This window comes from Nomascus leucogenys, chromosome 22a (genome assembly GCF_006542625.1).
Source record: "Nomascus leucogenys isolate Asia chromosome 22a, Asia_NLE_v1, whole genome shotgun sequence".
NCBI lineage: Eukaryota > Metazoa > Chordata > Mammalia > Primates > Hylobatidae > Nomascus > Nomascus leucogenys.
The window spans coordinates 19,747,779-19,767,734 of record NC_044402.1 but is presented as its reverse complement, the minus strand read 5'-3'; positions in this window follow the sequence as shown (position 1 = coordinate 19,767,734).

The following is a 19,956-nucleotide window of genomic DNA, read 5'->3' as shown; positions in this document are numbered from 1 at the left end:
TGAGGTCAGGAGATCGAGACCATCCTGGCTAACAAGGTGAAACCCTGTCTCTACTAAAAATACAAAAAAAAAAAAATTAGCCGGGCGTGGTGGCGGGTGCCTGTAGTCCCAGCTACTCGGGAGGCTGAGGCAGGAGAATGGCGTGAACCCGGGAGGCAGAGCTTGCAGTGAGCCGAGATTGCGCCACTGCACTCCAGCCTGGGCGACAGAGCGAGACTCCGTCTCAAAAAAAAAAAAAAAAAAAGTTTAAGGCAATCTAGGGAATATTGATCCCTCAGGTGAAGATCTTCATAGCTCATAGTTTCATGATAGCATAAATTATGTTATCACTACTTCATTAGAGTACTGCTATGGGGCCTCCCATATTGGCAAGATATTTTATTATTCAAAGTTTATTGCAATTACTAGACACTTTCAAACCAGAAACCTATGATATCCCATTTTCCTCATTTGGGTCTTCTAATTTTATTTGCATGTATAACATCTGTTTAGCTCAGAGCAGTGAACAAACTATTAAGACTTGGCTGATAATAGAAGCTTTGGGATTTTTATTTACATATGTTTCAAATATTAGCATAAATACACAGAGAACACATATACACGTAAGTACAAATGCACACAGGTATGTGTTTAACTTTTAAACTGTGTATATCATTAATAATAATTATTAACATCTTTTACTCCCAGTGATTTGCCTTTTCATTTATTATCTTGTTTCTCAAGTGGGACATAAGTATCATGGGAAGGATCTGAAAATGGACTCCTTAGAAAGAGACTCTGAGATGAAAGGTAATTTGCAGATTTATTTGGCAGTGTTTTTGAGCCCTATATTACTAAGATAGTTAGAAAAGCAGAATTAGCACATGGAGAAGCTGACCTGGAATGAAATTGCAACTGAAATTTTATTGGTCCTATAAGAAGCTCTGGAGCTGAGATGCCCTTTCACAGTGGTTACTTCTAGTGAGGGTGCAGTAGGGGGTTGGAGAAAGGGGCAAACTAACTTTGAGCCAAGCAGTTGCAATGGCGAAGGCCAATCCCAGGGATCAATGCAGCTATGAGCCACTAGGGTGTGCTGTTCCTAACAGCTGGGGCATGGCTGTGTCATACTTGACCCAGCACCAGTTTTCAATATAGGGGGTTTTGGCATTTTATTTTATTTCATTTTATTTTATTATTTTATTTTATTTTATGTCCCAAAACTTAGAATGGCACCTAGAAGATAGCATGTGCTCAGTAAATAATTTCTTAAAGAGAGTTGTTTATCAAAATCATATAACTTATAGCTTGACTGATGAAACCCTAACAAGATAGCTATGAATCACAGTGCAGAGCGAAGAAAGAAAAATTTTATCACTGTTCTCCTAATTATAATAACATTATGCTTGATATGAAACCGATTAATTGTTAGAGAGGTTGGCAGGAATGCTTTTTCAACATTCTTCCAGTAGATTATAAGGAAGTACTTCGGAAAATACTAATATTATAGCCTAAGAAATCTCATTATTAAATAGAAAAAAAGTGTATAGGTGAGACCAATGGAAAATTTTGAAATTTTAATCAATGTCTGTGAATATGATAACTCTGGAAATAGGTACGTTGAGTTATACTAGCCTGCTTCAAATAAAAGTGTTTTAGGGGACTTCACTTAACACACGAATTATATATTACATTTTAAGCTAGTTTCTCAATTCATTGGTTAGAAAATTGTTATGTCTTTGATTTGAAAAGTCTTATTTCATGTACCTGAATTGAAATTTTCTAAATATTTATGGAAAAATTTAGCCAATTTAATTATTCTAATAACAATTAAGTCTATTCAAATATGACTTGAATGCTGATCTCTTCAGATACATATTAAAATTGGAATAATATGAAAGAGAATTTCATGGCCCCAGGACAAGCATAGAATACAAATATGTGAGTCATTACATGTGTATCGTGTGTAGAGGGAACAAAATATCTGGCTGACTAATTTCTCCCAGCAAAATTTAATGCCATGGAAAATACAGCAACACCAATCAGAAATTCATGGGAAAATTTTATCGAACATGAAGCACGTAATAATACATGTTCAACGAAGTCAAGCTTTCCAACAATATCAAGCCTATGGAAAGTCATGTACCTATTAGAAATCAAGGAATTTTAACCCCAGGGTCTCTTCTTCAGAACAGTGCTTGAAGATAAACTACAGCCAATCAAGCGGTGTCTGATGAAATTATGTACAGAAGGACTGCTGTTGTTTGCACATTTGCCCCTCCCAAATTCATGCTGAAATTTTATCTCCAGTAAGATACTATTGAGAGTTGAAGACTTTAAGAGGTGATTGGGTCATGGGGGCTCTGCCTTCATAAATAGATTAATCCATTAACTGGTTAATGGATTATCATGGGAATTAGATTAGTGGCCTTATAAGAAGAGGAAAAGAGATCTGAGCTAGCACCCTTGGCTTCCTCACCATGTGATACCCCGTTCCACCTTGAGACTCTATAGAGAATTACTACCAGTAAGAAGGCCCTCACCAGATTTGGACTCTCAACCTGGGACCTCCTGGCTTCATAAGTGTAAGAAATAAATTTTGTTTTTTTATAAATTAGTTCCAGATACTCTATTATAAGCAACAGAAATATGGACTAAGACAGGAAATTGGTACCAGAAATGGGATTGTTTTAGTTAACAAACACTTTAAAATGTGGAAGCAGCTTCGTAGCTGGGTAATGGGCAGAGGCTGAAAGAATTTGAAGGACCAGGCCCAGATTCTGGTGAGGGCTTAGAAGACAAGAAGACTAAGGAAAGTTTAGAACTCCTTCGAGATTGGTTAAGTGGTTGTGACTAGAATGCTGATAGAAATATGGCCAGTAAAGATCATTCAGATGAGATTTCATATATAACTGAGGAACAAGATACTAGAAACTAGAGGAAAGGCCATCTTTGTTATAATTTAACAAAGAACTTGGCCACACTGTGTCCATGCCCCAGGGCTTTGTGGAAGGCCAAACTTGAGAGTGATGAACTAAAGTATCTGGCCACAAGAAGCTTTGTAAAAGTTCAGGAGAGGAAACCAAGGTTGGAGCTCAGTGATCATTTGCTAAAGAGATTAGCATGGATAGAAGAGAGCTAGGTGCGATTGCTCAAGACAGTGGAAGAAAGATTCCCAGTGATCTTTCAGAGATCTTTGAGGCTGCCCCTTCAATCACAGACCGAGAGTTTTAAAAGGGCAGAATGGTTTCAGAGGACAGGCCCAGAACTCTTCATAGACTTGCTGCCCAGCCTTCTCAGGACCCTGTTCCCCACACCCTACTCCAGTGCTCCACAGCCACAGTTCCAGAACGTACAAGCCGTAAACCTTAGGAGCATCCACATGTTAATTTTGAAGGCTTGCAAAAAGCAAGAGCTGTAGAGACTTGGAAGCCTCCACCCAGATTTCAAAAGTTGTTTTCAAAAGCCTGAGGCCCCAGGCAGAGACTTGTCACAGGGCAGAGCTACTGCATAGAGCCTTGCTAGGTTGTGGGGTTGAAGTTGCCTCAGAGGGTGTCCACCAGGGCAATGCCTAGCAGAGCTGTGGGAGCAAGACTACCACCAGGACGCCAGACTGAGAAGTCACTAGCAGCATGCAGCACCCACCTGGAAAAGCTTTAGGCACTGAACTCCAACCTGTACAAGTAGCCCTGTGGGCTGCACCCAGAAAAGGGGCTGGGCTGCCTGAGGCTTTGGGGGCCCAACTCCTGTCCCACTCCAGGAGGCAGCACATGAAGTTAAAAAAGACTATTCTCGAGGTTTAAGATTTAACGTCTGCACAGCTTGATTTTGGACTTGATTCGGGGCCTGTTATTCCTTGCTTTTCAACTATTTCTCCCTGTTGGAATGGAAATGTCTACGTTATGCCTATATTGAATGTTGGAAGCACATAACTTGTTTTTATTTCACATGCTCACAGATAAGACTTGGAATTTTGGATTTGGAGTTGGTACTGGAACAAGTTAAGACTTTGGGGATATGGAGATGGAATGAATGTATTTGTATGTGAGAAGAACATGAGTTTTGAGAGGCCAGGGGTGGAATGCTATAGTTGAATATTTGTCCTCTCCAAAACTCAGGCTGAAATTTAATTCTCAGTGTGGTTGTATTGAGAGGTCGAGCCTTTAAGAAGTGATTGGGTCCTGAGGACTCTGCCCTTATGAACGAGTTCATCCATGCATGGATTAATGGATCATTGGATTATCACAGGAATAGAATTGGTGACTTTATATGAAGAGGAAAAGAGACCTGAGTTAGCACACTCAGTATCTTCACCCCTTGATACCCTGGGCTGCTTTGGGACTACTGCAGAGAGTTCTCACCAGCAAGAAGGCCTCACCAGATGTGGCCTTTCAACCTTGGATTTCTCAGCCCCAAGACTGTAAGAAATAAACTTTGTTTCTTAATAAATTTCCCAGTTGCAGGCATTCTGTTACAAGAAACAGAAAATGAACTAAGACAGACAGCCATTAGGCGCTTGAAAGATATTTAAGTGTAAAACTGATAGTGAAAAAAAAGTAGGATTAGATTGCAAAACAACATATAAATGTTGATTTTTTGACATGTAAAAATGACACAAAAAACTTAGGAGAAAAAGGTGTAAAGAAGTTAGGAGATAGAGTATGTTAGTGTTGTCTCTTTTCTAACAGCTGAGAAGGCAAGTAATAGATTCATAAACATATTTTAATGTACTCAGGAGAATGAATTGTTGAGAAATGGGTTACAGGAGTAGAAAAAACATTAAGAAAGAAGAAGAAGAATGTTAATTTATTAGTGCTTATATTAAGTAAATAATAGGTTAAAGAAATAGAGAAGTACATGTGTATTAGGTAACCTCTTTGATTTATTGTATAAAATATAATGTTAAAAGTACACAATTAATACAAATATTCCTATATATTAGAGGGTCCATACCCACAAACACACACACACACACACCAACACACACAGCAATGCAACTTAAATACATGCCAAGACTTGTAAGTTAAAACTACAAAAATAGAAATTATAACCTAAAATAGTGTGACAGAACTAGTATGAAATATATCAGTCATACCATAAATATAAACTGAGTAAAGGCACGTGTTTAAAGGCAAGATTTATAAAATAGCATACAAAATAAACCCAAATCTAGGCCATAAATCTAGAATAAAGAGACACAGATAAGACAGTGACTTAGAAAGTTTAAAAATAAAAGGAAAAACAAAGGTATATTCGGCCAATGCAAACAAAAGAAATGCAATTCACATTTTTATCCCAGAGTTTTTATGACAGTGTTCCAGATAACATAACATAAACATTCATAAAGCAAATATTAAAGAATAGACTTTAAAAATACAGATAAACTCACTATTGATAGGAGACTTTAATTCTCTCTCAGTCCATGAAAAATTATATAACTAAGAATGTAAAATGTAAGCAAAATTAGAACTGACTGATACATAACTAATTCTGAAAATGATAAAAATGGAAAATATAGCCTTATTTCAGGTGTCCATGGGACATTCATAAACATTAACCATAGATTACTTGGCAACAAATTCTAAGTTTTTAAATGCCAAAGAGTAAACATAGCAAAACATCTGTGATCACAATACCAAATTAAATTTGCAAATTAATAACAAAATCAGAAACAAAATGATCCTTTTGTAGATAACTTAACATTCTAATAATCTTTATAAACTACTCTTAATTGAGAAAATACAAACATAAAAAGTAGAACTTAAGAAAAACAAAATAACAGATAAAAATACTATTACTCAGAACCAATTAGATCTAGTAAACTATATGCCATAAGGAAAATTTTTAGTCTTCAGTTATTATATTAATTTAAAACATAAAGGAAATAGTGAAAACTTTCAAAACAAAAAAAGTTAGAATAAAAATAACTAAAGACTTAAAGGGAATATGAAGAAACAATTAATAAATATAAAAGAGAAATTAGTAAGAAAAACAGAATTATAAACAGACACAAATGCTTTTTTGAATAAAAATAACAAAGTAAAAAATTGAACCTATTTAACTTATTTAAGAACAATATAAAATCAAAATGTAAAAAAATTAAGAAGAAAAACCAAGTTAAATGAAGCAGTGAAAATTTTAAATTGCATAACACTAGCAAATAAACTTAAAGAAATAGATAAGAATAGGCTAAGTTCTTAGGAAAATAGATTTAACCAAAATTGCCTGCTGAAGAGATAAAAGTCTACAAAGATCATGTTCCACAAGGGAAATACAGGGTGCTATGTAAGAACTAATCTCAAAAGAAAGAACACCACAGCCAACTATTTTACAAGGGAATTTTACCAAACATTTAAAAAGTGAATATTTCCATTGCTATTTAAACTATTTCAGAACATGGGGGAAAAATAAGGAAGGAAAATGGCCAAACTCATGTATGAAGCAACTATAATATTGAGCCCAACATTTAATATAAAAAAAGGAAATTTAACTTATCACTATTAATAAAAATTATAAAAGAAACACAAATGCAAAATCCTGTGAAACATAAAAATAAAAACACGTGACTAAGTGGAAATTATTCCAGGAATACTAGTGTATATTAATGGTTGGAAATCTATTAATAAAGCAGTGAAATGGCAAGGGAGGAAATGCAATGATATATTCCTTAAGTAAAAATGAATGGATATTTGTTAATATGGCAAAACATATGTATTTCAAACACAAAACCAAGAGCATGCTTAATGAAGAAACATTTGAAGTCTTTCAAAAGTAAGGAACAAGAAATAGACACAATGAACACTAGTAACAAACATCAGACAGCAGGTATATAAGATAAAACCACAAAGATGTATAAAAATTGAAAAGGAAGAATTAGCATCTTAACAAATTCATATATGAAATATTAGATTATATATATACACATATACACATGTGTATATATATGTGTATACATATATATATTATATATATAGAAGGTTGGGGAATTTAATTGCTCGAACAAAGAATCTGACAAAAGAATCTGAATATATAATGCATGTATGGGGCAACTTCACTGAAAAGCGTGGGGGAATAAGATGCTGACCTAAGGAGCTTTGGAAATGAAATCTGTAAGTCTAAAGACAAAATGAATTGTACACAAGCACTGTGCTAGAGTTGATAAATTTATTTCCCACGGGGAACATAACTCTCCATTCCTTAAACTCAAGAGTGTTCATAGTGCCTTTCTTCCAAAAATTACAATATAAAAAGGGAATAAAAGGTTAGCTTGATAGGAGATAAAGCTAAAAGGAGAAAAACTAGCTCAAAATCATTGACCAAGGTTAAGAATAAGAGTGATTAATTACATTTATTTTATGATACTTTAAGATCTGGGGTACGTGTGCAGAACGTGCAGGTTTGTTACATAGGTATACACGTGCCATGGTGGTTTGCTGCACCCGTCAACCCATCATCTACATTAGGTATTTTTCCTAATGCTATCCCTCCTCTAGCCCCCAACCCCTGACACGCCCGGTGGGTGATATTCCCCTCCCTGTGTCCATGTGTTCTCATTGTATAACCCCCACTTATGAGTGAGAATATGCTGTGTTTGGTTTTTTGTTCCTGTGTTAGTTTGCTGAGAATGATGGTTTCCAGCTTCATTCATGTCCCAGCAAAAGACATAAACTTATCCTTTTTTATGGTTGCATAGTATTCCATGCTGTATATGTGTCGTATTTTCTTTATCCAGTCTATCACTGATGGGCATTTGGGTTGGTTCCAAGTCTTTGCTATTGTGAATAGAGCCGCAATAAACATATGTGTGCATGTGTCTTTATAGTAGAATGATTTATAATCCTTTAGGTATATACCCAGTAATGGGATTGCTGAGTCAATTGGTATTTCTGGTTCTAGATCCTTGAGGAATTGCCATACTGTCTTCCACAATGGTTGAACTAATTTATACTCCCACCAACAGTGTAAAACTGTTCCTTTTTCTCCACATCCTCTCCAGCATCAGTTGTTTCCTGACTTTTTAATGATCACCATTCTAACTGGCGTAAGATGATATCTCATTGTGGTTTTGATTTGCATTTCTCTAATGACCAGTGATGATGAGCTTTTTTTCATGTTTTTGGCCACATAAATGTCTTCTTCTGAGAAGTGTCTGTTCATATCCTTCACCCACTTTTTGATGAGGTTGTTTTTATTCTTGTAAATTTAAGTTCCTTGTAGATTCTGGATATTAGCCCATTGTCAGATGGATAGATTGCAAAAATTTTCTCCAATTCTGTAGGTTGGCTGTTCAATCTGATGATAGTTTCTTTTGCTGTGCAGAAGCTCTTTAGTTTAACTAGATCCCGCTTGTCAATTTCGGCTTTTGTTGCCATTGCTTTTGGTGTTTTAGTCATGAAGTCCTTGCCCATGCCTATGTCCTGAATGGTATTGCCTATGTTTTCTTCCAGGGTTTTTATGGTTTTAGGTCTTACATTTAAGTCTTTAATCCATCTTGAGTTAATTTTTGTATAAGGTGTAAGGAAGGGGTCCAGTTTCAGCTTTCTACATATGGCTAGCCAGTTTTCCCAGCACCATTTATTAAATAGGGAATCCTTTCCCCATTGCTTGTTTTTGTCAGGTTTGTCAAAGATCAGATGGTTGTAGATGAGTGGCATTATTCCTGAGGCCACTGTCTGTTTCATTGGTTCATATATGTGTCTTGGTAATGGTACCATGCTGTATTGGCTGCTGTAGCCTTGTAGCATAGTTTGAAGTCAGGTAGCGTGATGCCTTCATCTTTGTTCTTTTTGCTTAGGATTGTCTTGGATATACAGGCTTATATTTGGCTCCATATGAAATTTAAAGTGGTTTTTTTCTAATTATGTGAAGAAAGTCAATGGTAGCTTGATGGAGATAGCATTGAAACTATAAATTACTTTGGGCGGTATGGCCATTTTCACGATATTGATTCTTCCTATATATGAGTATGGGATGATTTTCCCATTTGTTTGTGTCCTCTCTTATTTCTCTGAGCAGTGATTTGCAGTTCTTCTTGAAGAGGTCCCTCACATCCCTTGTAAGCTGTATTCCTAGGTATTTTATTCTCTTACTAGCAGTTATGAATGGGAGTTCACTCATAATTTGTCTGTTTGTCTATTATTGGTATATAGGAATGCTTGTGATTTTTGCACATCAATTTTGTATACTGAGGCTTTGCTGAAGTTGCTTATCAGCTTAAGGAGATTTTGGGCTAGATAATGAGGTTTTGTAAATATACAATCATGTCATATGCAAACAGAGACAATTTGACTTCCTCTCTTCCTATTTGAATACGCTTTATTTCTTTCTCTTGCCTGATTGCCCTGGACAGAACTTCCAATACCATGTTGAAGAGGAATGGTGAGAGAGGGCATCCTTGTCTTGTGCCAGTTTTCAAAGGGAATGCTTCCAGCTTTTGCCCGTTCAGTATGATATTGGCTGTGGGTTTGTCATAAATATGTGTTATTATTTTGAGTACATTCCATCAATACCTAGTTTATTAACAGTTTTTAGCATGAAGTTGTGTAGAATTTTATTGAAGGCCTTTTCTGCATCTATTGAGATAATCATATGGTTTTTGTCATTGGTCTGTTTATGTGATGGATTACATTTATTGATTTGCATATTTTGAACCAGACTTACATCCCAGAGACGAAGCCGACTTGATCATGGTGGATAAGCTTTTTGATGTGCTGCTGGATTCGGTTTGCCAGTATTTTATTGAATATTTTTGCATTGATGTTCATTAGGGATATTGGTCTGAAATTTTCTTTTTTGTTATGTCTCTGCCAGATTTTGGTATTATGATGATGCTGGTCTCATAAAATGAGTTAAAGAGGAGTCCCTCTTTGTCTATTGTTTGGAATAGTTTCAGAAGGAATGGTACCAGCTCCTCTTTGTACCTCTGGTAGAATTCGGATGTGAATCCCTCTGGTCTTGTGCTTTTTTTTGGTTGGTAGACTATTAATTACTTCCTCAATTTCAGAACTTTTTATTGGTCTATCCAGGGATTCAACTTCTTCCTGGTTTAGTCTTAGGAGGGTGTATGTGTCCAGGAATTTATCCATTTCTTCTAGATTTTCTAGTTTATTTGCATAGAAGTATTCATACTATTCTCTGATGGTAGTTTGTATTTCTTTGGGATCAGTGGTGATGTCCCCTTTATCATTTTTTATTGTGTCTATTTGATTCTTCTCTCTCTTCTTATTAGTCTGGCTAGCCGTCTATCTATTTTGTTAATCTTTTCAAAAGACCAGCTCCTGGATTCATTGATTTTTTGAAGGGTTTTTCGTGTGTCTATCTCCTTCAGTTCTGCTCTGATCTTAGTTATTTCTTGTCTTCTGCTAGCTTTTGAATTTGTTTGCTCTTGCTTCTCTAGTTCTTTTAATTGTGATGTTAGGGTGTCTATTTTAGATCTTTCCTGTTTTCTCCTGTGGGCATTTAGTGCTATAAATTTTCCTCTAAACAATGCTTTAGCTGTGTTCTGGTATGTTGCTGAGATTCTGGTATGTTGTGTCTTTGTTCTCATTGGTTTCAAAGAACTTCTTTATTTCTGCCTTAATTTTGTTATTTACCCAGTTGTCATTCAGGAGCACGTTGTTCAGTTTCCATGTAGTTGTGCAGTTTTGAGTGAGTTGCTTAATCCTGAGTTCTAATTTGATTGCACTGTGGTCTGAGAGACTGTTATGATTTCCATTCTTTCGCATTTGCTGAGGAATGTTTTACCTCCAATTATGTGGTCACTTTCAGAATAAATGTGATATGGTGCTGTGATGAATGTACATTCTGTTGATTTGGGGTAGAGAGTTCTGTAGATGTCTATTAGGTCTGCTTGGTCCAGAGCTGAGTTCAAGTCCTGAATATCCTTGTTAATTTTCTGTCTTGTTGATCTGTCTAATACTGACAGTGGCAGGTTAAAGTCTCTCACTATTATTGTATGGGAGTCTAAGTCTCTTTGTAGGTCTCTAAGAACTTGCTTTATGAATCTGGGTGCTCCTGTATTGGGTGCATATCTATTTAGGATAGTTAGCTCTTCTTGTTGCATTGATCCCTTTACCATTATGTAATGACCTTCTTTGTCTTTTTTGATGTTTGTTGGCTTAAAGTCTGTTTTATCAGAGACTAGGATTGCAACCCCTGCTTTTTTTGTTGTTTTTGCTTTCCATTTGCTTGATAAATATTCCTCCATCCCTTTATTTTGAGCCTATGTATATCTTTGCACGTGAGATGGGTCTCCTGAACAGAGCACACCGATGGGTCTTGACTCTTTATCCAATTTGCCAGTCTGTGTCTTTTAAATGGGCATTTAGCCCATTTACATTTAAGGTTAATATTGTTATGTGTGAATTTGATCCTGTCATTATGATGCTAGCTGGTTATTTTGCCCATTAGTTGATGCAATTTCTTCATAGTGCCTATGTTTGCTTGTCTGTAAAGGACTTTATTTATCCTTCGCTTATGAAGCTTATGCTGGATATGAAATTCTGGGTTAAAAATTCTTTTTTTTAAGGATGTTGAATATTGACCCCCTATGTTCTTCTGCCTTATAGGGTTTCTGCAGAGAAGGCTGCTATTAGTCTGACGGGCTTCCATCTGTGGGTAACCCAACCTTTCTCTCTGGCTGCCCTTAACACTTTTTCCTGAATCTGACAATTATGTGTCTTGGAGTTGCTCTTCTCGAGGCACATCTTTGTGGTGTTCTCTTTCCTGAATTTGAATTGGCCTGTCTTGCTAGGTTGGAGATGTTCTCCTGGATAATATCCTGAAGTGTGTTTTCCAACTTGGTTCCATTCTCCTCATCACTTTCAGGTACACCAATCAAACGTAGGTTTGGTCTTTTCACATAGTCCTATATTTCTTGGAGGCTTTGTTCGTTCCTTTTCGTTCTTTTTTCTCTAATCTTGTCATTATGTTTTATTTCATTAAGTTGATATTCAATCTCTGATATCCTTTCTTCTACTTGATTGATTCAGCTATTGATACTTGTGTGTGCTTCATGAAGTTCTCATGCTGTGTTGAGCTACATTAGGTCATTTATGTTCTTCTCTAAACTGGTTATTCTAGTTAGCAATTCGTCTAACCTTTCTTCAAGGTTCTTAGCTTCCTTGCATTGGGTTAGAACATGCTCCTTTAGCTTGGAGGAGTTTGTTATTAACCACCTTCTGAAGCTTACTTCTGTCAATTCGTCAAACTCATTCTCTGTCCAGTTTTGTTTCCTTGCTGGCGAGCAGTTGTGATCCTTTGGAGGAGAAGAGGCATTCTAGTTTTTGGAATTTTCAGCCCTTTTGCACTGGTTTTTCCTCATCTTCATAGAGTTATCTACCCCATGGTCTTTTATTTTGGTGACCTTCTGATGATGTTTCTGCGTGGATGTCATTTTTGTTGATATTGATGCTACTCCTTCCTGTTTGTTAGTTTTCCTACTAACAGTCAGGCCCTTCTGCTGCAGGTCTGCTGGAATTGGCTGGAGGTCCACTCCAGACCCTGTTTGCCTGGGTATCAGCAGCAGAAGCTGCAGAACAGCAAAGATTGCTGCCTGCTTCTTCCTCTGGAAGCTTTTTCGCAGAGGGGCACCTGCTAGATTCCAGCCGAAGCTCTCCTGTATGAGGTGTCTGTCGACCCCTGCTGGGAGTTGTCTCTCAGTCAGGAGGCATGGGGGGTCAGCGACCTACTTGAGGGGGCAGTCTGTCCCTTAGCAGAGCGCAAGTGCTGTGCTTGGATATCTCCTGCTCTCTTCAGAGCTGGCAGGCAGTAATGTTTAAGTCTGCTGCAGCTGCCCCCACAGCTGCCCTGTCCCCCAGGTGCTCTGTCCCAGGGAGATGCGAGTTTTATCTATAAGCCTCTGACTGGGGCTGCTGCCTTTCTTTCAGAGATGCCCTGCCCAGAGAGGAGAAGTCTAGAGAGGTAGTCAGGCTACCCCAACTTTGCAGAGCTGTGCTGGTCTCTGCCTCATTTGAACTTCCTGGTGGCTTTGTTTACACTGTGAGGGGAAAACCACCTACTTAAGCCTCAGTAATGGTGGATGCCCCTCCCCCCAACCAAGCTCTAGTGTCCCTGGTAGGCTTCAGACTGATGTGCTGGCAGTGGGAATTTCAAGCCAGTGGATCTTAGCTTGCTGGGCTCTGTGGGGTGGATCTGCTGAAGTAGCCCATTTGGCTCCCTGGCTTCAGCCCTCTTTCCAGGTAGTGAATGGTTCTGTCTCACTAGTGTTCCAGGCACCAATGGGGTATTAAAAAAAACTCTTGCAGCTAGCTCAGTGTCTGCCCAAAGGGCTGTCCAGTTTTGTGCTTGAAATCCAGTGCCCTGGTGGTGTAGGCATCCAAGGGAATCTCCTGGTCTGAGGGTTGTGAAGACCATGGGAATTCACAGCACAGTCCCTCAAGGCTTCCCTTGGCTAGGAGAGGGAATTCCCCAACCCTTTGCACTTCCTGGGTGAGGTGATGCCCCACTCCACTTTGGCTCACCCTCTGTGGGCTGCACCCACTGTCTAACCAGTCCCAGTGAGATGAGCTGGGTACCTCAGTTGGGAATGCAGAAATCACCCACCTTCTATATTTATCTTGCTGGGAGCTGCAGACCGGAGCTGTTCCTATCGGCCATCTTGCCAGCTGGAAGTGATTCATTACATTTCTAATGGGAATTGTTGATATGATGTGATGCGAATTTTTCTTTACCTCTGTGATGTTCCTCCAGAAACATATAATAGTATGACAAATCAAATATATTTTGAAAAACCAGTGCTTCATATATAGAGAATTTTCCAGTGAAACTCACCTTAAAACCATTGTTAAGGTCGAATATTTCATGAGGGAAGATGTATTATTGCAAGACAGTCTTACTAATCTTTTATGAAATAAATAGATATCTTACAAATTAATTTTGGTATAACTTTTATTGATTTAGGATGAGTTTTCACCCATCTTCCCTCCCATGGAATCACTTGCTAGTGCTAAACAAATAATATTTTATGGTTAAAGAAAATTTTCACATTTCGTAAAGGATAGTGATTGCAAAATAATGAGTTTAGTCTTTTGGTCAAAAAACTACTAATTTTAAAATATGAATTTTTAAATGTAAGTTTTTACTTAAAACTTGTCAGATGACCTAATTTTATGAATTAAGCAAGTCACTTTTATTTCAACCTTTTTCAGTGGGTTGAGGCAAAGATCAGATGATATTATGTGTGTAAGAGCACTCTGTAAATTTTAAGGCAGCAGAAAATTATAAGTTATTATTATGAAGCAGTCATTTGCTAAATTGTGTGCTAGGATTCTCAAAACAATAAATAGACTTTCTTAAAAAAAGTCACCTTTTGTTTGTTAGAAGAGGAATTGGTAAAAGCCTTTAACCTTGTTTTTGTTTTCATCAGATGCTGTCATGCCTGAGAAGTAGTCACGTTAAGAGGATGACAACATACTTTGGAGGACTAATAATTATTCAGGGCAAGACTATGGACAAAAGAAATAAAAATTTAAAAGGCAGAGAGAATGAAAGAAGGTATATGGTAAGAAGAATATATACTTTACTTTCAGAGCCACAGAAATAGCTTATTTGTATAGATCTTTGGTTAAGAATATTTTCAAAATCATTTAAATAATTGCTTATTGTAGTTGTAATCATATTAACTTTCCAAAATTTGGAAGAATAATGTGAAAATTAATAAATTTTAAGCTTGTTCTAAGATACTTACATGAAATGCCATGAATAATGACAACGTATAGTAATAGTTTATGCTTGTATTCTAATGAGTTGAATTAGCTATTTTTTCTGGTAACACAGTCTTCCAAGATTGTGACATGACAGTTCAAGTCGGCATGGTATCTGAGCTTCTTATTCTATTGTTTCTTTTCAACTTAATATATTGACCCAACTCTATGATTGCTGATATATCATTCACTCACTCTCGTTTTTATATGTTAAGATCGATGTTTGTTTCTACCTTCAGGATTCAGCTTCTTTTCTGACTTGCTGACTGTCTTCTTAGGAGTTACTTATTACAAAACATTAATAAATAGGGTCTAACTCTATGAGATTTTCTCAGGAAAGGAAAGACTTTTACAGGTTTTGAAATTACAATTTTTGTGTACAAACATGATGTTATCACACCACAGGCAAAACAGAACAAGAGTTGACAAATCAGTAGTTCCTTCAGTTGATTCACAGCTTTTCCACCAAGGTTTGGATTTAAACCAAATTGATCATTGCATACTTTTCATCAACTCAACTAGGCAAGTTCATAGTAAATAGAAGCAAAGAAATACTGAAGATCAAAGGATTTTTGCGTGTCTGCCCTAACCTTGGGCTATATCACTCTTAATAACAGATGGTGTTATTTCCTCTGAAGTCCTGTTTGGTGATGCTATAAATGACTAAAAACTGAGGTTTTAGTGGAAGTGCTGACAAAGACTCTACTAGATCATTTCACAAGATGGCATTAACTTTCATTACTGGTAACCGTAAAGGCAGTGTATTTTAGCTGCATTATAATTACATTGCATTGCCTATAATTCAATATCCAAAAACATTTTAACCATTCATGGGAAAAAAGAGAAAGTTAACATTGAACAAATTACCAAAGATTATCATACCAGCAAAATGTATAGTCACTGATAACATTTTTTTCTTGCCTACAATAAAATTTGAAATCTTTAAATTTCAAAATAAAAGAAAATCAAGAAGAGTGTTAAACTGAAGTTCAGAAAGAAAAACTCAGCTGACCTGGCAAAACTATTCAGCAGCCATTTGCTTCGTGTTGGTAGATTCTGGTTTGAAAGTTAATTAGCATCAAATAAGACAACTGATACTGATTCAGCAGAGACTGCATACTCCCTCCTCCTGCATATTCCTGCCTTCTCTTCCCTCTCCCTCCATTGAGAGACTTTCCTAAACACAGCAATTTGCCCCATCCATTGATGGCTTTCAGATGGCACTAATATTACCGAACATCCAATGCCTTACTCATAATTATAGTATGTTAGAATTAATAAAGGTTTAATGCATGTAATGATATAAACATAGCTACAGATATAGAATATAATAATAAACTGATTACCAGAAATGAAAAGAACTCTCTATATAATGCTGTACCCCAATATTAGAGAATAAGTTAAAAATGAAGTACTCTTAGAACTCAGATTTTCTTATTTCTGGTTAAGCATTTTTTCAACTGTACCTTACTTCTATTGCAAGGGTAGTTGTAGTCCTAAGTGTGGTGATTGTTAGTATTGTAATGGAAAAAACAGCATTTGTATTTGGCAAACTCTTAATACATATTATCTCATTAATATATCTCTGTGGATTTAATAATAAGCTGCTCTCACTGAAATCCCAATGATGCTGATTAAGAACCTGAAGAAATAAGAAACTAATAAATACACATTATGTGAGAGATATTATGCACAAAATTTTATAGAAGTTTATTTCATTTTCATAATGGTTCTCAATTTAAGTTTTTGTATTAGTATTTTATGCAAACAGGAAATAAGGTTCAGAGAAGAAAAATAACTTCTCCAAGATGCATAACAAGTAGTGATGAAATTGAATTTGAATCCACCTTATTGTTAACTTTCCATCTGAGCAAGCAAATAATGTGTCCAAGGTTAAGCAGTAGCATTAGAATGCGGTTTCAAATGCAAGATATCAGATTTACTATCACTTGCATTTTCCATAACATTGCACTTTAGACTTTTTAACTGAGGTTTCTCAGCATTTTTTTATGAGAAGAAACATTTTTCAATTTTAAAACCTTGAAATTCTAAGTGAGGTATACTTCTTGTCAATATGAATATTTGCTATATGTGAGAAAGGGGAATTTGTCAACATCAATAAGTTTGAACACCTATCCAATGTAACACTCAGGTCTCCTTTGAAGATTTATATTATTTGATTAATAACTTTATTATATGTATTCTCATGTACATTAGATGATGTACATGTATAGTTTACCTATCTAGTCTGTCGATCAGTCTTCTATCAAATAACTGTATTTGCTTATCTATTATCAATTTAACTCGATGGGGTTGACATGAGTTAAAAATGTAAATCTAGGCACATTTCTTCTATCTTCACTAAATTAAATGTTGTGAAGACATGTTCATTTATTATCTTCTGTAGCATATGATTAGTTCCAAAGAATTAATGATCCAATTGGCCATATATAAAATATTGTAATTTTTCCATAGAAGGAGGGTGTGCATTGAATTTTCTAAGCATGCAACTCAAACTATATTCTCCTTGGTGGAAAAAATACTAAGTTTTAAGAAAGAAATTGGAGGATGTCCTAGGGTCTCAGCCACAGGAGATAAGGGGCTATTGTGTTTTGGTGAAGAAAAGTAAAAATAATAATATTATACTAACAATACAATGAAGAAAATGTTATCAAGAAATGGAATTTAAGCATGACCATAGAAAATTCTATGAAGGTATTGCTCCAAGGTGCATCTACAGAGAGGTATCAGATAAAGTCAGCCCAAGTTATAAAAAATATGTATGGTTTTGGAATTCAAGAGGGATAAAATAAAAAATCCTGCACTGTGATTTGAAAAATCACTTTCATAAGTATAAAACTGACCTAACAGGCATTAAAATAAGTTCACGTGAAAATGTTGAGAACATACTAATGAATAATGACCTCAAGGAGTTAAAAACTTACTGGAAGAGATGGCCCTAAACATAACACATAATAAATTAGTGAACATGTAAAAAGTGTTTTGAGGCAGGAAAATATAGAAGTCAAGAGTATTACTTGTGTATTAGTCAGCTTTCACACTGAGAGCGACACGAGATTGGGTAATCTATGAAGAAAAGAGGTTCAATTGAATCACAGTTCCACATGGCTGGGGAGGCCTCAAGAAACTTACAATCATGGCCCAAGGCAAAGAGGAAGCAAGGCACATCTTACTGTGGCACAGCAGGAGAGAGAGGGGAGTGGGGAACCACCACACACTTTTAAAACATCAGACCTCATGAGAACTCACTCACTGTCATGGAAAGAACATGGAGGAAACCAACCCCATGGTTCAATCACCTCCTACCAGGTCCCTCCCTAACATGTAGGGATTACAATTTGAGATGAGAATTGGGTGAGGACACAGAGCCAAATCATATCAACTTGAAAGATTATTTTAAGGTCATTGCTGATAATAATCCAGTTAACCTTTCTGAGAGATTACAATATGCCAGCTGCTATGCTATGGTAATTTGAAACATTGTCTTACCTCATTTGAATAATCCAATGAAGCAGGTTATTAAATTCCCAGATTGCAGTTCAAGATTCTTAGAGAGTTGAATTACTTTGTTCAGAGGTATAAGAGATAGAGATAAGACCAGACTCCAGGGTTGTGTAATGTGAGAAATGCTATTTTCCTGACAGAAACTCAACTGCTCTCTTTGCCACACAATTACTGCAAGGTGCCTGTTAATCCATGCTGCCCACACGTTGAGCTGTGGATATTTATTAATGTTCAATACAATATAAAGAGTGAATTAGCCGTGGCTGATAAAATGCACATCACTTTAAAATATACCTGAATTTATATTAGGTTTATTATTATTATGAATCAAGGATATTAAAAGTAGAACCATATTAAGAAAGTTCTCCACTAGTCATATTTTGCTTTTTGTTGTCTAATATACATTTCCCCACTGGACCTTGTTTTTCTTTCTGGCAGTAGCCTCTCAATGGCTCTCAGTGTACATGGTTTGGTGAAGCTGACACATTCATGCCTTCTGCCTTGTATGATCCAGACCTAACAAATGAGTATATTTTATCTCTTAGGTCATAGTAATTGTTTGAGGACTATTACTCAGTTTGTTCCAATAAGACCCAATTGGAGACTTTAAGAAAAAAGACACTCACTTTTCTCTTTAGTGACTAATCTGCGGGGCATAAATTTAGAGATTTTGGTAAGGGTGGACAGCTGAAGAAAGTCCACCTGAGAACAATTTGATATTTGTGTCGATTTACAGGGGGAAAAAAAATGACAACAGCAAGACTAAACATAGCGTGTCCCATGGAATGTATGTGATACACTTATATTAAACATTCTTTATTGTCTCTCTGAAATTTAAATTTAAGGAAACATTATTTTATCTGACAACCCTAAAGGCAAGGGAAGCAGAGATGAGACTTGAGGAAAGACGGTCCAATGACATCATCTGAATTTATAATCTAATGTCACCAAAAGTCAGCTGACCCTTTAACCTTTAAGTTATACGATACAAAAGATCATTTATGTCACTGGTAACAGAAGAAGCACTACCTAACAGGATGTTCTAAAAAACAGGAAGAAAAATAATTTGTATGCTTAAAACTGTTTGAACCACTAATATAAATAGAAGACATCAAATCACGCTTTAGTATGTTTGTGAGAATAACGCAAAAGAGAAAATGGACTTACACAACATTTTGGAGTTTGCAAAAGGGCCATTTGAGATCAAATTCTAAAATTATTTATGTTTGATACATCCAGAATGCAAAGGTCAAGGTTATTTTTCATGAGAAGGGATTAAGCAGCCAAAGGAGAAGAGAATGTATTCCTCTATAAAGACAAAAAGAATCCAAACATAAAATGCATTGGGTATTTTATATCAATACCTGAAAAAAGCACAAAGTAGTAATACCAATAACAAACATTCAGATAGAAAAATAATGTAAGAAAACACACTGGATAGGTAATGATGAAGCCTTTTCCAATTATCCTACCCTCAATAATTTCTCCCTCCTATATATTTTTATATCACTTATCATCTATACCGTTATTTATCTCCCGTTACTGCTTTTCATGCAATGATGTCTCTCATATTATAAAACACATTTATTCTTTATTTTGAGATTATAATTTCTGTAAGAACAGTGTCAAGAGGAAATATCGTGGGTGACGAAAATGCTTATTGATAGCAGTGATGGTTTCAAGGTTGCATGCATATGCTAAAATTGATTAAATCGTACAGTTTTAATATGTG